Source organism: Gekko japonicus, unplaced genomic scaffold (assembly GCF_001447785.1).
Source record: "Gekko japonicus isolate JY-2015 unplaced genomic scaffold, Gekko_japonicus_V1.1 scaffold9, whole genome shotgun sequence".
Classification (NCBI taxonomy): Eukaryota; Metazoa; Chordata; class Lepidosauria; order Squamata; family Gekkonidae; genus Gekko; species Gekko japonicus.
The window spans coordinates 1,366,710-1,384,635 of NW_015168044.1; positions in this window are offsets into that span (position 1 = coordinate 1,366,710).

The window sequence follows — 17,926 nt, forward strand, 5'->3', positions numbered from 1 at the left end:
TGCCAACTCCAGGTTGGAACTCCAGGACATAGGGTTGCCAACTCCAGGTTGGAAACTTCCAGGATATTTTAGGGATGAAGCCTGCTGAGGGTGGGGTCTGAGGAGGAGGAGGAAGAGGGGGACCTCAGACAGATACAATGCCATACTGCCCACACTCCAGACAAGCTGTTGCCAGTCTCCAGGTGACAGCTGGAGAGATCTTAAAGCTTTGGTGCTACTTTAAAGTGTTGCAATTTATCAACAGAGTAGTGTTTTGGAAAATCTTTAGGAATTGTTTGGTGCATTTACGATGGGGCTCCTGGGGAACTATTGTTGCCAATCTTGGCCCAGCAGCCATCAAACCATTCTCTTCAACCCCCTGCTGTGCAGCTGACTTTCCCCTAGGGTTGCCAATCTCCAGGTGGGACCTGGAGATCTCCCACTGTTACAATTGATCTCCAGATGACAGAGATCAGTTCCCCTGGAGAAAATGGCTGCTTTGGAGGGTAGACCCTATGACATTATACCTGCTGAGTCCTTCTGCCCCCCTGCCCAATGCTGCCCTCTACAGAATCCACCCCCCAAACCTCCAGGTATTTCCCTCCTTAGAGCTGGCAACCCTACATTCCCCTCAGTGCCTGTTGGTAGGCAACTAAGCTTGGTCCTGTCACCTACTTTGGCCTTTGGGAGAAAACACATTGGGGCCAGTCCTGATAGGGTTGCCAACTCCAGATGGGAAATTCCTGGAGATTTGAGGGATGGAGCCTGAAGAGGGTGAGGTTTGAGGAGGGGTGGGACCTCAGACAGGTACACTGCCATAGACTCCACCCACCAAACCAATCAGTCCCACATAGGGAACCATTGTTGCCAATCTCCAGGTGAGGGCTGGAGAGCACTCAGAATTACAACTGCTCTGCAGAAGGGAGGGCAGAAGTCAGCTGAAGTCAAAGGGGCAGATAATGGTAGGTTGATGGTTAGCTGGGAAGGAGATGGGGTTGCCAACTCCACCCTCCAAACCAGCCATTTTGTCCTGGGTAACAATTGCTGCCAATCTCCAGGTGAGGGCTACAGATCACTCACTATTACAACTGCTCTTCAGGTAGCAGAGATCAGTTCCTCTGGAGAAAACAGTGGACTCTGTCATTATACCCTGCTGAGGTCACCACAGCAAATTGACACTGTTTGCCCAAAGCCAGAGCACTCCCCCAGAGCCTCTTTCTAGATCTCGTTGTATTGCTTTCACAACGGGCTTTACTGCTAGTAATCTTATAAACCTCAATCATGTCACCCCTCAGTCATCATTTCTCCAAGCTAAAGAGCCCTAAGCGCCTTAACCTTTCCTCATAGGGAGAGTGTTCCAACCCTTTTATCATTCGAGTTGCCCTTTTCTGCACTTTTTCCAAAGCTATAATATCCTTTTTAAGGTGTGGTGACCAGAATTGCACAGGCTCTCATGTTTCTAGTCAGCATGATTTCCCATGCATTGAAGCTGGCTTAGTTTTCAACACCAAGGCTAGAAAGAGAAGAAGTGTCCAAATCTGGAATAAAACCGCCACACTACAATTTGAAGACTGATGACAAAGTGACAGAGCTCTTAAGCAAGTTGAAACAGATTGTGGAGAAATGAAATATAGTAAATAGAGATACTTTACAGAGGAGAACAGAATACACTCAAGCAGTCAAAATAATACCCATCCTACCAAATAACACTAAATATTGCCCACAGTGAAATGCAAATATTCTTAATATCTATACAAATATTCTTAATATCCAAATGTTTTTAATAACATCCATATGTTTTTGCAAGACGTACCATGTATGACAAGAAGGTAGGAGCCTAAACATAGAACCTGAAGGGAAACAAAGACTTTTAGGCCTATTATGCACACACGACTTACTACAAGGAATCCCAGCAGTCAAGCCTTTAAGCCTGACTTCGGATTCTGTGCCTGCAGGATGCACCTTTTTTTGTCCAGTGTATTTATTCTGCAGCCTAGCTGCACTCGCTGTACCTGCAGGGAGCCAATAGCTCCCCACAGGAGTAGCTCTGCGCTGCCTTCTTGTTAGGGTTGCCAAGTTGAAATTTCTCCTTACCGGGGGACTCCTGCGCTGCGGCTGGAGCGCACGCACGCCGCACACACATCACCCGGAAGTGACGTGACGATGCCAGGCACGCTGGGGGCGAGGCCACGACCATCCGAGGGGAAACCATAGAGTTTTCCCTTGGATGACCGTAGCCCCACCCCCAGCGTGCCCAGCGTGGTCGCGTCACTTCCGGGTGACACGCATGTCGGGGTGGGGTTCCCCCCGTGGCCCAATCCGCCGGCGGTTGGGAACGGGCCTCTGGGGTGGGGGTTTCCCCAGCCCCCGAGGGGACTTGGGAAGCCTACTTCTTGTGCCACCCAGTTGAAACCAGGTGGTGGGAGAGAGCAGCCCAGCCAGGCTTGCCGTGCCTGCACGGAGCCAATGGCCCCCCACAGGAGCAGCTTTGTGCGGCCTTTTCATGCTGCCCGGTTGGAACTGGGCAGCAAAAGAGGGCAGCCCAGCTGGGAGTGATTTCTCTCTTTTTAAGAAGTGGCATGAGACTAGCGATGGCCTCATATCACCAGACTCATGCCACTTGTAAAAAAGAAATTAAAATGTGGGCAGGGGAGTGGCCTATGAGAGGTAGGGACAGGGTGGGGAAAATCTGTATGCTTTTGACTTACCTTCAGCTTGGAAGTGAAGCAAGGGGAAATCTGTCACAAAAGCACTCTCAGAAGACCTGGGGAAACAGCAAAGCGAACTGAGCACTGAAAGGAGGAAAAACTTACTTTATTAGGTTTGTATACTGCCTTTCCCGCAAGCGGTCTCAGGGTGGTTCACAACAAATACATGTAAACAGATTCAATGCAAAAACAATACAGAATGAAAAAGAAAACCCAATGGACATGCATGGTTGAAAGCGAGGCAAAACACCCATGCATAGTAGGCCATAGTTGCCTTATCTGGGAAGGATCCTGAGTAGCTATTCTCCAGGGGAGAGTCCCAAACATCTAGGCAGCTGATATTCCCAAACTGCCTTGGAACTACACAAGCCAGGAGGGTTTGGAGCATATCAGAGGGATGCTTGCTCAGATCAGAGGCAGAGATACAAGCAAACAAATCCAGGTAGAGACCCAAGAGGGACTGAGAGTGAGAAAGCATGTAGAATAAGTCAGGCAACACTGGGAGAGTGGAAACTCAGCGTTATCAGGCAAGACTAGCTAGGCGAAGCAGAACATAAGTAACATTTAGGGGAGAATCTGGGCTTGGGAAAGGGGAAGAAAATATAGGTGAATTTCTTGACTGTTGAGGGATGTGGGAGCAGGAGTTTCAACATCCTCGGAACTTTTCCAAATAAGGATAGGAGAGGACTTCTGGGAGGGGACAGGCATGTTGGAAATGGTCTTGTGGGTCCCAGAAAATGCAGTCTCAGGCCATTGTGGGAGGTGAGCAGCTCTCAATTGTCCAGTCTTGAGTAATATGAAGAGAAAACCTTATTAGCTAAAAATGCTGATGTGACTGGAATCTTATGTTTGAAGGAATGTTAAGAGCACATTATGTCTAAAGCACCTTGATTAATTGCAGAGCCGTCCTGATTAACGATTGTAATCCACCCAGCTACTGGAGAGACCATGAAATCTCTCTGAGGCTCTCTTTGTTTTTTCATTGAATTATGAGGTCAGTATGGATGGATGGATGGATGTCCAGTCCTGCCCTTCTTTGCTGGTTTCAGCCTTTGTCTGATTAATGGCCCAAGGTTGCATTTTCTGGGAACTACACAGGTGGCAGAGATGTACTGGTCACAGAGCTAAGATGATTGTAGGATTGAGGAGGGCTCTTGGAAAGCTCTCCTCATATTGTGAAACTGAGTCTCTTACAATCAACTACCAGAAAACCAAGATAGTTGCTTTTGGGCGCAGACTAAAAATTTGGTCCTGGTCAATTAATGGCCATCGCATCAAGCAAGTTAATAACTTTAAATATCTTGGGCTAGTCCTGCAGGACACAGGTTCTAGGCTTCAACATAATAAATATGCTGCAGACCAAGGAGAAAGATCTGCAAATAGTATTGCAAAATTCCATCACTCTCAAGGGGGGTCATATGTTCCCACAGCCCTTAAACTATATAAAGCCAATACGCTAGCCCAACTGTTATATGGCTCATTCATAGGGCCACCCAGCTCCTATTTCACACCTCTAGAAAGAGTTCAGTCTAAGTTCTTAAGAACCATCTTACATGTGTATCAAATGCCAGGGTAAGACTGGAGACAGACTATTTAAAAGTTGAAGCCTGGGTCTGTATTCTATCAATATATACTTGGCTAAAGGGGTGTCTCAATCCACAAGGTTTACTTCCTCTGATTCTCTGTGACAATTTTCAATCAAACTGGTCAGAGTTATTTGCTGAAAATAGGCTCCCCCCCCCCCCCGGGACGCTTATCCTTTGGAACAGACCAAGCAAAAACACTAGTCAAGCAGAGAATCGAGAATATAGAATGTCAAACTGATCTTTCCAGTTTACAAAACATTAAGATGAGGGCAATCATAAAATATACTGTGGGTCCAGCAAACTATTTAACATCTCTTGAAGTAAAAGGGTTTAGAAGAGCCTTCACTCTGGCGAGGTGCTCTACCCTTCCTTTTGCTGTACTTGAAGGAAAATACAAGAATATTCCTTTCACAGAAAGGTTTTGTACCTGCCCATTAAGGGAGGTTATGACTACAGAGCACATGTTTTTTAGATGCCCATATTATAAGGTGGTGCGCAGGGCTTTTTTTGTAGAAAAAGCCCAGCAGGAACTCATTAGCATAATAGGCTACACCCAACAGCAGAAACTCATTAGCATATTAGGCCCCACCCTGACAGAACAGCTCATTAGCATATTAGGCCGCAACCCCATGTTACCAGAAGTGTGGTCATCCAGCCACACCCATCTTTTGCTTCTTATTCTGTTTACCTTGTTTGTTGTCAAGACCCAGGGCTTTTTTTGTAGCAGGAACTCCTTGCATGTTAGGCCACAAACCCCTAATGTAGCCAATTCTAACGAGTTTCTGCTGTTGGGTGTGGTCTATTATGCTAATGAGTTCCTGCTGGGCGTGGCCACCTCGGGAGCCAGCCGGAACTCCGTTCCTGTGCGTTTCTGCCCAAAAATAGCCCTGGTGGTGCGTAATAAAACCATCATTCCGCTGATTGAACAAATTCCAGGCCTTTCCGAAAAAGCCAGACTCAAATTTCTTATATCTGATAGAAATCCGAAGATTACCCACCAAGTAGCCAGTTTCTGTATGGTGATACTCAGATTACAGAAATTCCAAGGAGTTAGTTAGATGTGGCAGTTTGATATTAGACTAAATTTTGATCTGTTTTAGTGTTGTACTGATGTATTTTAAAATCTTGTAATATTGCAAAGGTGTACTTCTTTTTGTATGGTCTAAGGACTGTAGAAATAAACTGAACTGAACTGAGCTAAGATGGAGGGAAGGGGAGAGAAAGGCTAGTCTAAATAAGGCTTGAGTCCATCTTTCTTGCTGAGACTCAAGACAGATTGCATAATTTAAAACAATATACAGCAAACGCTATAATAAAAACAGACATTCAATGCAACAAAAATTGGATTACAAAATTTAAAAAACCCTGTATAATACACACAATAAAGCAGAGTTACAACAATGAAGAACAATGCAAAGAAAATATAATATATACAATAAGCACCACAATTAAAACTGCCTAGAATTTTACAGATGTTAGCTACAACACAGATGTTAACTACAACACATTTCACAGATGTTAACTACAACACTTTATAAAAACGATGCTCAGATGAGAGCCTCAAAGCAGAAAGCAGATTCTGTTGGCCCTGTAAATCACACCTTGCTTGCTACATATCTGTCCTGGCCATCAGGTCCCAGTACCCACAGAGTCTGACAGCAGGAGTTCTCAGGTCACAGTCCAGGGTCCAATAAAACAAAGGCAAAGGCAAAAGGTAGCCCAAGGTCAGGTTGCATATTCCAAAAGCAATCCAAGGGTCAGGTAACAGGAATGGCTACAAAACAGGTCCAGCAACTGGTGTGGCAATCAGCAAGACTGCAGACAAGTTAATCTCTGCAGCCTTATAACTCAACAGAGGTTGATGCATTAGTAATTTTTCCCATTGTAAAAAGATCCCATAACATATTGGTCCCCTTGTGATCCCCTTGAGCCTAGGAAAAAGGAAAGGGAGGAGCGCCAGAGGCAAGCATTCCGCTGCAGTCGCTAGGAACAGGTGATCAACTGCATCTCTTGGTTCCAGACGCCAGAGGGAAAGGGAGAGAGGCAGAACCACCCAGGGCTGGGGACTGAGCAAAAGGGCACTGGCTCCAAGAGCAGACCTTGGCCAGCCAGAGCACTTTCAGTCCCCTTCCCCGCAGCTCTGTGGCTGGAGATCCCACGCTGCCTGCCCCCTGCATTTCCTTCTTGCACATGAGGAGAGCAGGGACAGCAGTGGAGCAGCAGACGCCGATGAGAACTGCCTGCCTTTCCACAGGGGATTGCTCTGCTTGATGGTGGCTGCATGGGGCGTCCTAGCATCCCTGGGGAGGCATGGCACACCCTATGAGGGGGCGTTGCCCCTGTGAGCATCCCCATGGCTATGGGCCTGCCAGCCTCACAGGACGAGTCTGCTAAGGTGGGGCTTGGGGATGAGTTGTCCTCCGATGAGGACTCATCCTCCCATGCTACACTGGGGCAGTCCATGACAATGTCACAGGCAAAGCTAGAGATGCTCTTGTAATAGCCCGATTCCAAGGAACAGCGGGCATGACTGTGGCTCTGTGTTAGAACACATTGTTTGTATGCAGCTCTCAGATTCAGTCCCCAACACAGAGAGTGCAGTGGTCAGAGAGCCAATGTGGTGCAGCAGTTCGTGTGTCAGACTAGAACTGGGAAGAACTAGCATCTGAAGAAGTGAGCTTTGTCTCACAAAAGCTAATCCTGGAATAAATGTTGTTCATATTTTAGGTGGAATTCTGTTTTGTAGAACTGAGGAAGGCCTGGGTTCAGATTCCCTCTCTTCCCTGAACCGCTACGTGACTTTAGGATGCCAGTTTCCCGTAGTGGTTAAGAGCAGCGGACTCTAATCTGGAGAACCGGGTTTGATTCCCCACTCCTCCACATGCAGCCAGCTGGGCAACCTTGGGTCAGTCACAGTTCTTTCAGAGCTCTCTCAGCCCCACCTACCTCACAGGGTGTCTGTTGTGGGGAAAGGAAGGAAAGGAGATTGTAAGCTGCTCTGAGACTCTGAGTGAAGGGAGGGGTATAAATCCAACTCCTCCTCCTCCTCCTTCTTCTTCAACTCACCTGTCTCCCAGGGTTATTGAGAGTATACTGTGGAAGATGTATGTATGCAGGCCTGAGCAACATGGGGCAAGGGTGAGCTAAAACCATGATAGTCATTAATCTCCCTCAGATCCTAGAGAGCAGACAACACTACTAGTCTGATGGTGTAAGGCATCTGTATAAGCTTATCCCTTTCCCACTCCCTAAAGGTTTGTTTCTGTGTAGTCTATCATTTTTCCAGCAATTGCTTATCTTCTGCCAATTTAAAACCTCCTGGTATATGGCTAGTGCACATGAGGCAGCACTTGTGCAAAGCTCAGCAGATCAGAATCAATGGGGGGCCTCCTTAGAGCTCCTGGTAGGCCATTTTTGTGTTTCATGATGGAAGACAAAAGAAAAAAAATAAAAGCAAGAAGGATGTATAATAAAATGAAAGCAAAGAGCATAGGGGTGCAAGATGAAACCTTGTGGGACCCCACAGGCTAAGGGGCTAAGCAGCAGCCCCCCAGCACCACCTTCTGAAACCTACCCTCCAAGTAGGACCAGAACTATCACAAAATGGTGCCTCCAATCCCAGCCCGGAAATGCAGTCCAGAAGGTTACCATGATCAATGGTATTGAAAGCCGGAGGTGTGGGAGAATCAGCAGTCACACTCCCTCTGTCCATCTCCTGGTACAGATCATTCACCAGGGTGACTAAGGCTGTTTCAGTCCCATAACTGTGCCTAAACCTTGTACCCCATGCATGAATACTAAGGCACCACACAGTGCAACTCCACAATCTGAAACTCTGCAGGCACAGAGGTGTATTTATCTGCAAATCTATGTTTAGCTATACATTTTAGTTCAAACTTCTTTAGGTCTCAAATAAGATTGCTTTATACTATCTGAGATTGCTACTATATATTCTGATGGTGATAGTCTACTGGTTTAAAGATATTTTAGGCAGTCTGCTTTGCTCTGATATGATTAGATCACTAGTTTTAAGGGGGGGAAATCCAGTTTTTTTAAAACTGTATTTATAGTTTCTGCTTGTTTTTATGACTTCAGCCATAACGAGAATCAAGTTGAGGCTATATGATATACTTAGAAAACTGAGATAGCCATAGAATGGAGCTATTGATAATGTGTTGCAGGACAGCTGTGTTTTCCTAGTATATCTTTCATGAAAAGAAAGCACATGTTCCTTTCTTTTCACCTGGCAGAAGGCATGCAGTTGCAGAGTAAATTAATGCAGCATTCTGAAGGCAGAATAGAGCTTTCATAATCAGCATCAACACTAGAGATTGGCTGCCCACACTGGAATTTAATTTATTTATTTAGTACATTTTTAAAATTTTTACTCTTCCTTCAAGGAGTTTAGGTTCTTTCCTCCTTCATTTTGCCCTCACAAGTAATGTTGCCAACCTCCTGGTGGTGGCTGGAGATCTCCTGGGATCACAACTGATCTCCAGGCAACAGAGATCAGTTCAGCTGGAGAAAATGGCCTCTTTGGAAGGTGGACTTTATGGCATTATACCCCACTGAAGTCCCACTTGACCCCAAACCCTGCCCTGCTCAGGCTCCACCCACATAATCTCCTGGTATTTCCCAACCTGGAGTTGGGAACCCTAACAACATCATATGAGGTAATTTAGGCTCAATGCTACCCATTCAGCTTTATAGTTGTATGGAGATTTAAAACTGGGGCTCTTCTGGCTTAGTCCAAAACTCTAACCACTACACCACACTGCTTCTCATATCTAGACAGCCTGTTGAGGGAGTTGAACGTTGAAGAATGGAAACGTTAGGGAGGAGGAGGAGCAGCAGCAGCGATTTGGTCAAACCAATTACCAGAAAACAGGGAACGCCCATAGTAAATATGTACAATTTGTGCATATAAAAGCTGGCCCAGAATTATTAAACTATTATTTGAATTGTGCAGGAATGCTATAAGCATTTGAGCATCATCTGCTTACATCAATGCACCACTATGTGCCACTGTTGGAACTGGAGTAAAATTTGCAAAAGCAGCAGATAGAAGCTAATTCACTTACTTTTGTATGATTTATAAAAGCTGCATAATCCAGTTTTTTTTTTCTTGTATAGAATTTGGATTACCCAAGTGCAGAATTCTGAAATATATGTTTGCCAACACAGCTCTGTTTGCATAGATACACCCCCTTTCTCAAATGAGTAATGCATATGTTTTCTTATTCCAAATACTCTAGAGGGCACTGGTGCTGCAGTTTTTAAAACACGGGTAGCTTTTCTGGACTCTGAAATCAGTGTTTTTGCAAGTGTTTAGAAGGGTATATTGAGAGCTGGCCCTGACCTGGATAGCCCGGGTTAGCCTTATCTCATCAGATCTCGGAAACTAAGCAGACTCGGCCCTGGTTAGTATTTGGTTAGGAGGCCACCAAGGAAGTCCAGGGCTGCTGCGCAGAGTCAGGCAATGGCAAACCACCTCTGAATGTCTCTTGCCTTGAAAACCCCATGGGGTTGCCATATGTCAGCTGTGACTTCACAGCAAAAAAAAAAGTGAGGGCTGATGACCAAGAGATTGAACAGGGAACTAGAAAGTCCGTCAGTCAAATACTCCCTCTGCCACAGACTCATTCTGTGGTTTTGCATAATCATGGTTAATCTCCCCTCCTTATATACACGTACATACATACACAGCACACATCTTTCAAGATAGACAGCTTTACTATACAGTCAACTAACAGTCATCAAAACAAATCATAGCAATTGGGCGTGTTTAACAGAGTTCTGTCAGCATCCAGGATCTAGCTTCAATGGCTACATTTAATAAGATTGCAATTTTTCAGTGATATATGTACATTCTCCCCACCAAGAAGAATCACACACTGTTCAGCTGAACAGCCTGGTGTCCTAGCTTAACAGTGGAGCACTTGGGGGCTTTATCACATCACAAGGGCATGTGCTTCTAATGACCCCTAACAGGGCTATTTTTGGGCAGGAACGCACAGGAACAGAGTTCCGGCTGGCTCCTGAGTTGGCCACGCCCAGCAGGAACTCATTAGCATAACAGACCACACCCAACAGCAGAAACTCATTAGGATTGGCTACATTAGGGGTGTGTGGCCTAACATGCAAAGAAGTTCCTGCTACAAAAAAAGCTCTGGGTTTTGACAACAAACAAGGTAAACAGAATAAGAAGCAAAAGGTTGGTGTGGCTGAATGACCACACTTCTGGTAATGTGTGGGTGTGGCCTAATATGCTAATGAGTGGTGCTTTCAGGGGTGTGGCCCAATATGCTAATGAGTTTCTGCTATTGGGTGTGGCCTATTATGCTAATGAGTTCCTGCTGGGCTTTTTCTACAAAAAAAGCCCTGACCCCCAAGGATTGTGGGTGGCAAAACATAATAACATGCTAATGTAAAAGCTCTCCTGCTTTGTGGATGACGTAAACTTTTAAAATAGCTTGCACGTTTCATAAGTATTTATTTATTTATTAAAACATTTGTGTTCCATCTTTCCTTGTGGTTCAAGGCAGCTTACACATACTGTGTAAATGGGGCAACAAAAGCGCATCTGTAGGTTACCTTAACAAATTCATGTTGCCAGAAGCACATTTGCCAAAGTAATGTGGGGAGGGAGGGGACGTGCAGGGTAGCTGTGTAGAGGAACCAGGGGACAAGAGGAGTCGTTTAAACCTTGCCAGGTGTGTTGGCTTGGAACTTCCTAACATTTTGTGCATCCTCCCAAGACTTTGTGATTGCCCTCAGCCCCTATGGCAGTAGGGTTGCCAGCTCTGTATTGGAACATTCCTGGAAATTTGGGGAGGGGAGGCAGGGAGGGGAGGGGCCTCAGCAGGGCACAATGCTACAGAGCCCACCCTTCAAAGCAGCCATTTTCTCCATGGGAACTGATCTCTGTTGACTGGGAAACACTTGCAATTCCAGGAGATCTCCAGCCACCACCTGGAGGTTGACAACCTTATATGGCAGCCATTTGGTAACTGGCAATATCCTTGGCAGAAGTAAGTTTGCAGTACTGCCTACCACCTGTTGCCAAAAAATCCAGGCTCAACAAGTTTGGAAACCCCATTCTATGCCAATGAGACAGACATTTTTCTTCAGTCTTGGGCTGTGCAAAGGCATCTTTTAACAATCCTGTTCAGCACCATTGTTTCCCCCTATTTCTTCTTCCAATTGCTTAGTCACATGGGTATTATCACGAGGGTTGTCAGCTCTGGTTTGGGAAATACCTGGAGATTCTGGGGGTTGAACCTGAGGAGGGTGAGGTTTGAGGAGGGGTGGGACATCAGTGGGGTATAATGCCATTGAGTACACCTTCCAAAGCGGCCATTTTCTCCAGGCAAACTGATCTCTGTTGCCTGGAGATCAGTTCTAATAGGAGGAGATCTCCAGCTGCCACCTGGATGTTGGCAACCCTATGATCCAATCAGGGATATGTAGTGAACAAGATACTATCACAATATTGCATAGCCAATCAGTTGTTATTAGAAGAAGGAGAGATTGGATTTATACCTCTCCCTTCAGTACCCAAAGGTGTCTCAGAGTGGCTTACAAACTCCTTTCCCTTCCCCTCCCCACAACAGACACCCTCTGCTCTTTTTCAAGAACAGCTCTTATCAGAGCTACGGCTTGCCCAAGGTCATCCAGCCAGGTGCAAGTGGAGGAGTGGGGAATCAAACCCGGTTCTCCCAGATTAGAGTCCGCGCACTTAACCACTACACCAAACTGGCTCTTACGTGACAATGGCAAACAAGAGCAATTGAAATATTACAAAATATTTTACCAGGCAGTATTTACATAACTCTGTGGTCTAAAAATGACAAAAAAGAATTGGATTTGGCAAAGCTTTCCCTGCTTGAATGGCTGTAGGGGTTGTTTACTTGCTACAAGTGAGTAGCTGTTTGTATTGTTTAAAATTATAACTTCTGTTACATGTTAATTATATAATACCATTAAATATCAAATTGAAACCCAATATCACAGGATGTTAAATCCAAACCTCAAATATTCAGGAAGCATTTGTCAAATACTTGCATAGTCAGAGATTCTCTGAGGGATATCTGGCTTTGAAATCTAGAAAATATGTTCTGGACGAGAACATTTGGAGTCAATTTTTGTTAGCTCTCCCTGGGTACATGATTTCAAGTATGCAAAATAGGACTCATGAGTTGGAAGCCTGCCTTGCAGAATGGGTCAGTATATCTGCCTTCAGTGTAAAGTGTCAACATGTCCCTCTTTCATCTTCTTTTCTCAAGGCTAAACAGACCCAGTTTCATCTGCCTTTCCTGGTATCATTTATCTTGTAGGTCCTTTATCATTCTTCTGGCTCCCTCTTGACTTTTTCCCCCAACTTGCCCACATCCTGCTTCAACCAGTGAAATCCAGACTGCAGACAAACAAACAAAAAAAAGCCCCTCCAGCATTCCATTATTTTCATGAACTCTTTTCATCCTCTATTGATACCAATCCTAAGTCCATATAACATGCCCACACACTCTTCCCTATCACCCTTGTCTTTGCTGTCCCCCACATCCCCTCTCTAGTGTCACCAAACTCCATTTGGGCCACAGAGTTCTCCCAGAAATACCTTGCCAATCATCAAAAAAATGTTGGAAAAAATGTGGTTCCAATGGCATGATGCTACTTCCAGTCAATACCTGGAAGTGATGCCATGTGCTCTTGTGACATCTATGTGATGCTCTAGGATTTGAACAAAACTCTATGGTAAAATCGTGGAATTTTGCCCAGATGCTAGAGCAGAGGTGTCAAACTTATTTGTTACAAAGGCTGGATCTGACATAAATGTCACTTTGTCGGGCCAGGCAATGTGTGCCATAAAATGTAATGCGAGGAACCGGACATATAAACTTTACAAAGGGTACAGGCATACCCAACTAACAATATTACTTTTATTCAAAATTTTAAAAAAGCAATCGATTCCTAGCAGTGAAAGCAATTAATTTACTGGGGAACCCACAAAAGCCCCAATAAATGTATTTACTCAAATGCAAGACTAGGTTTTTTCCAAGGGATACCATAAAAGGTGGATATTTTACATTTCCATACAAATTAGTTACTTTTTGTATATAGCATGTAGTTTTTCAACACCTCCCATATGTCCAGCCTCAACAGCAGAGCACAGCTACAATCCTTCTCTTTCTCTCTCTGTCTTTGGTTTCTGCACTTCCCCCGTCCTACCTCAGAAGATCTCGAGGAGGCACACTGGACTGCCCCCTCCACCGCACCACCAACAATAGCAACCCTGTGAGGTGGGCCAGGCTGAGCAACTGGCCATGGGTGACCGCAGCAGGGTCCTGGCTCAGGAGGAGGAGGGGTCTGAACCTGGCTCTCTCAGATACCCCAACCCCAGTTCTCATCCCTCCTGCATTTCCCACAGAAGTGGTGGGGCTAGGGGAAGGTGGGACAGAGAGGCTCTTTCTGAAACCTCCAGGCAATGTTCCCTCTAAGCTATGGAGCCCTGTGAGCAAAAATTCTACTTTGTGAGCTATTGGCATTAAAGTTGTGAGCAGGAGATTTGGCTGCTGCATAAATTAGTTTGCTCTGGAGCCATCCTTCCTGAGCTAAGACAAAAATGTGTGAGCCAGAGGCTAAAAAATTGTGAGCTAGCTCACACTCACTCAGCTTAGAGGGAACACTGCCTCCAGGGGGTACTTTTTGTCCTCTCGCAACCTCTTTTCCCTCACAGGATGAGAACAGGTGGGGGGAGAAGGGAGGGCACCATCCCCCACCCACCCCGACACTCACTCTGCTTCCAGCTCCAGAGCTGTTTAGATGTGTGGCAGTAACAGAGGCACCCCTTCTGAGGCCAGAACGTCTTTCCCCTCAGAGTGGCACACACAAGACAGGCCAGTTGGCCTCCCAATCCATGCACAGGCCCTCTTGTGATCTCTCCTCTGCTGGACCTGTCCCTTCAGCAACAAACTGCCGTTCCATCCACCCACTCTTGCCAACACCCCTTACAGCTGCCATTTGAAATAATGTGAAGCTAGCTGGTGCTGCAGTGGCACTGCCGGCACTCGGCTCCACCCTCCCATGTAGTGCCCTCGCCAATTCTTGCTGAACTGCGGTTGGAGAAAGAGGGAGGGGGGAATACCACACCTCCTCTTTGTCTGCTTTTGCTGCCATTCTCCCCCCATTACAATATTCCACCTCAGCCTTTTAGCCCTGTCCCCTAGCCATTTCCTCTCTGTTTCTTGACAGCTTCGACCACGCTTACCTCACCACATGTCCTTGCTTGCCCACTCACCTCTGTGCTAGAGTGTCACATCAACAGAATGCTGGCAATGTGATGCCATTTCTGGATATTTGCAGAATGTGACCTTGTGCCATTGGTGCAATGTCTTCTTCCTCATCCCCGTCCCCCTCTCCTGCACCCACGAGTTGCTAGCCAATGGCTGGCAACTTTATTACAACTGATCTCCAGACTACAGAGATCCGTTCCCCTGGAGGCGATGGCATCACGGCTCCACTGAGCCCCCTCCGCAGGTACTGACCCCAAATCTCCAGGAATTTCACAAGCCAGAGTTGGCAACCCTACTCTCCCACTCTAAATTTACATTATAACCTACTTGGGGTCAGAATAATGTTGTTGTTTTTCCTATGTTCCCTTGGAAAGTGCCATTGATGGGACTATATAAATAATCAGTGGCCCCGGTCACACGGAGAATTTGCCGCGCGAAAGGCACGAATGTCGGGCGGATTTTCGGAGTGTGATCACACCGCAACATCTGAGAAGCATAGCGCACCCGTGGCGTCCCGCCGAAGATGCGGAGTTAAAACGTACCAAGGAAAGTGCACTAGTATCCGGGAAACGTGCGGCACAGGCAGGCGTCTGATCGCAGGAGCGCTAGTATCCTGTGGCATCCGGTGCCCATCCACGTCCCGTCACAAACCGGATGTTTTTCATAAGCACCTGCGCACAAACACGAAACTCAAAGCAGTGCTGCTCTGCGAAACTGCACATGCGCACAAACGCAACACACTTGTGTGATTGCGCTGCGCCGCTTCTTTGCCATGCTGCAGCATCGCTGTGTGATCGCCAGCTGTCTAAGCACGGAGACTCAGGGGACCGTGTGATTGGGCTACCGCGCTTTATTTTGCTCCAGGGCAAACAGCCACACCTCCCCCCCCCCCGCGTTATTTGGCCCGTGTGACCGGGGCCAGTATTAATTTAAAAGCTTCCAAGGTATGATTTCCCAACAATTCAAAGCACTCTCATTTTCAGGAATTAAGCCCATCTATCATCTTTGTACTGTTATTTTATTATTCCTTTTAACAGTAAAATGGGTGAGTCATGCCAGATTTGAAAGCAGCAAAGCCACAGACAAGGTAGGGGTTTCTGTGTATCCTAGATATCCAGACAAAAATATGACTTTATAAGGTGATCAAAGCAAAAACAGGCTAATGAGGCCTGAATCGGCCCTAGGAGACACAGAAGACTGTGAGCAGTCAATTAGAGAAGGTAGGGAAGGTATGAGGAAGTTGGTGTTCTTTTGCATTTATGGTATCCTAAAGCTGATGGTATCCTGAAGAGAAGATTTGGATATCCCCCGCCCAATGATACTCGGGGGGGGGGCATAGTTTATCAACTAGAATGACTAGCTGCAAAAGGGAACTATCTCTTATTTGCCTGTCTAGAACACAGAGTTTCAATAGACGTGGCTTTAGAAAGAGAGCCAGTTTGGTGTAGTGGTTAAGTGCGTGGATTCTAATCTGGGAGAACCGGGTTTGATTCCCCATTCCTCCACTTGCTCCTGCTGGATGACCTTGGGCAAGCCATAACTCTGGCACAGCTGTTCTCGAAAAAAAGCAGTTTCTGTCAGAGTTCTCTCAGCCCCACCTACCTGTCTGTTGTGGGGAGGTGGAGGGTAAGCCACTCTGAGACTCCTTTGGGTAGTGAAGGGTGGGGTATAAATCCAATCTCTTCTCTTCTTCCCTTCTTTTAGAGGTCCAGGAACCCCCACCTTCCATTTTGTCAGCTCCCCAAGATAAACAGGTGGCTATCTTCACCTGGCTGAGTTGCTTCTTTGTTACAAGATAATTTCCTTCAGTTGTCCTGCAGCTGCTTGCACGAGCAGCTCACAGGCTGTGCTAAGGAAAGTTTTATTTTGTTTTATTTTAAATGGTCCCAAGGTGACTTTATTTAGCACTGAAGCTATCCCTGCAGGCAAGCTGAGCAAGGCCTCCTTGCAAGGCTGACTGTAATGAACAGGCTTGTGCGAATTGTGCAGGGAATGCCTTTTCCATGGAGATCTCTTTCTAACTGTGTGTTGATTTAGGTGCAGAAAAAAAGCTTTACTGGACAAGGCACAGGGTTGAAAGCAATTGCATAATGGCCTTTCCAGAGCAGCTACATGGAAACAGGAAGGGCAGTAATGCGATTCAATGATTTTTCCCCTTTCCTTTAAGTTTATAATAAAAGCAATGTATATGCTATTTATTTGTACAAAGCATATTATTTATAATCTGTGCATAATATATTATATACAGAGAACAAATGTATAGTGCTGATTATGGTGAATATATTTTATGGCGGGGGGAGGATTGGAATGGGAAAACAAAACTACATGAAAATAAACAGTCTCAGGTTCCATTCACACAAGGAAGTAGTGGAGTCAAAATGAGGATTTTGGAGTCCAGACAACAGGGAGGAGAAATCTGAAATCATTCCTAGGTGAAACTTTCTGAATTTTCTAGTTTAAATCTCTGTTGCTTCCTGATAGCTTTTCCAGTTGTGGCAGGCTTCCCAAGTACTTACCGTGATTTGGCAGGGGACACAGACGTCTTCGCAGGATCATTCCCGCGGGGACAACAGACGCGCCACACCATGCCGTAGCCAGGAAGTGACGCTGGGTGACGCTCTGGCAATGGGGCTGAAAACTCAATGGTACGTTACAGGGAGGAATGGTCCGGCCGGGCAGCATGTTTCCCCCACCGGATCGCGGTAAGTACTTGGGAACCCTAAGTTGTGGTGTAATCTAACTACACAATACAGACCACAGTGCACAGGGTGAGGCTTAAATTCCCTCTCCCCATATGCTGCAGTCCTGATCTGAATCAGGCCCATGCATGCCCAGGAAGCATGGCATACACAGACCATGACTGTCAACCCACCTGTGACCGACTGCACTTTTTAAAAGCTTAGAGGTTTCCCCTTGTTCGAAAGCCAGTTGAATTCGACTCTAGGGATGCAGTGCTCATCTCTGTTTCCAAGCCGAAGAGCCAGCGCTGTCCAAAGATATTTCCGTGATCATGTGGCCGGCATGACTAGACACCGAGGTGCACGGAACGCTGCTACCTTCCCACCAAAGTGGTACCTATTTATCTACTTGCAATTTCTTGCTTTCGAACTGCTAGGTTAGCAGGAGCTGGGAACAGAGACGGGAGCTCACTCTGTCATGCAGCACTCGGGTCTCGAACTGCTGAACTACCAACCTTTCAGTCTGCAGTTCAGCGTCTTAACCACTTCAGCCACCACAGCCCCATGCTGTACAAATAGTTGAAGGACTGAGAAGGGTTAATTCTTCACAGAAGCAGAAAGCCTTGAGTGACAGGCTGCTCCAAGCAATCTGATTGGTTAGCATCAGCTGAGCACAGAAAGAC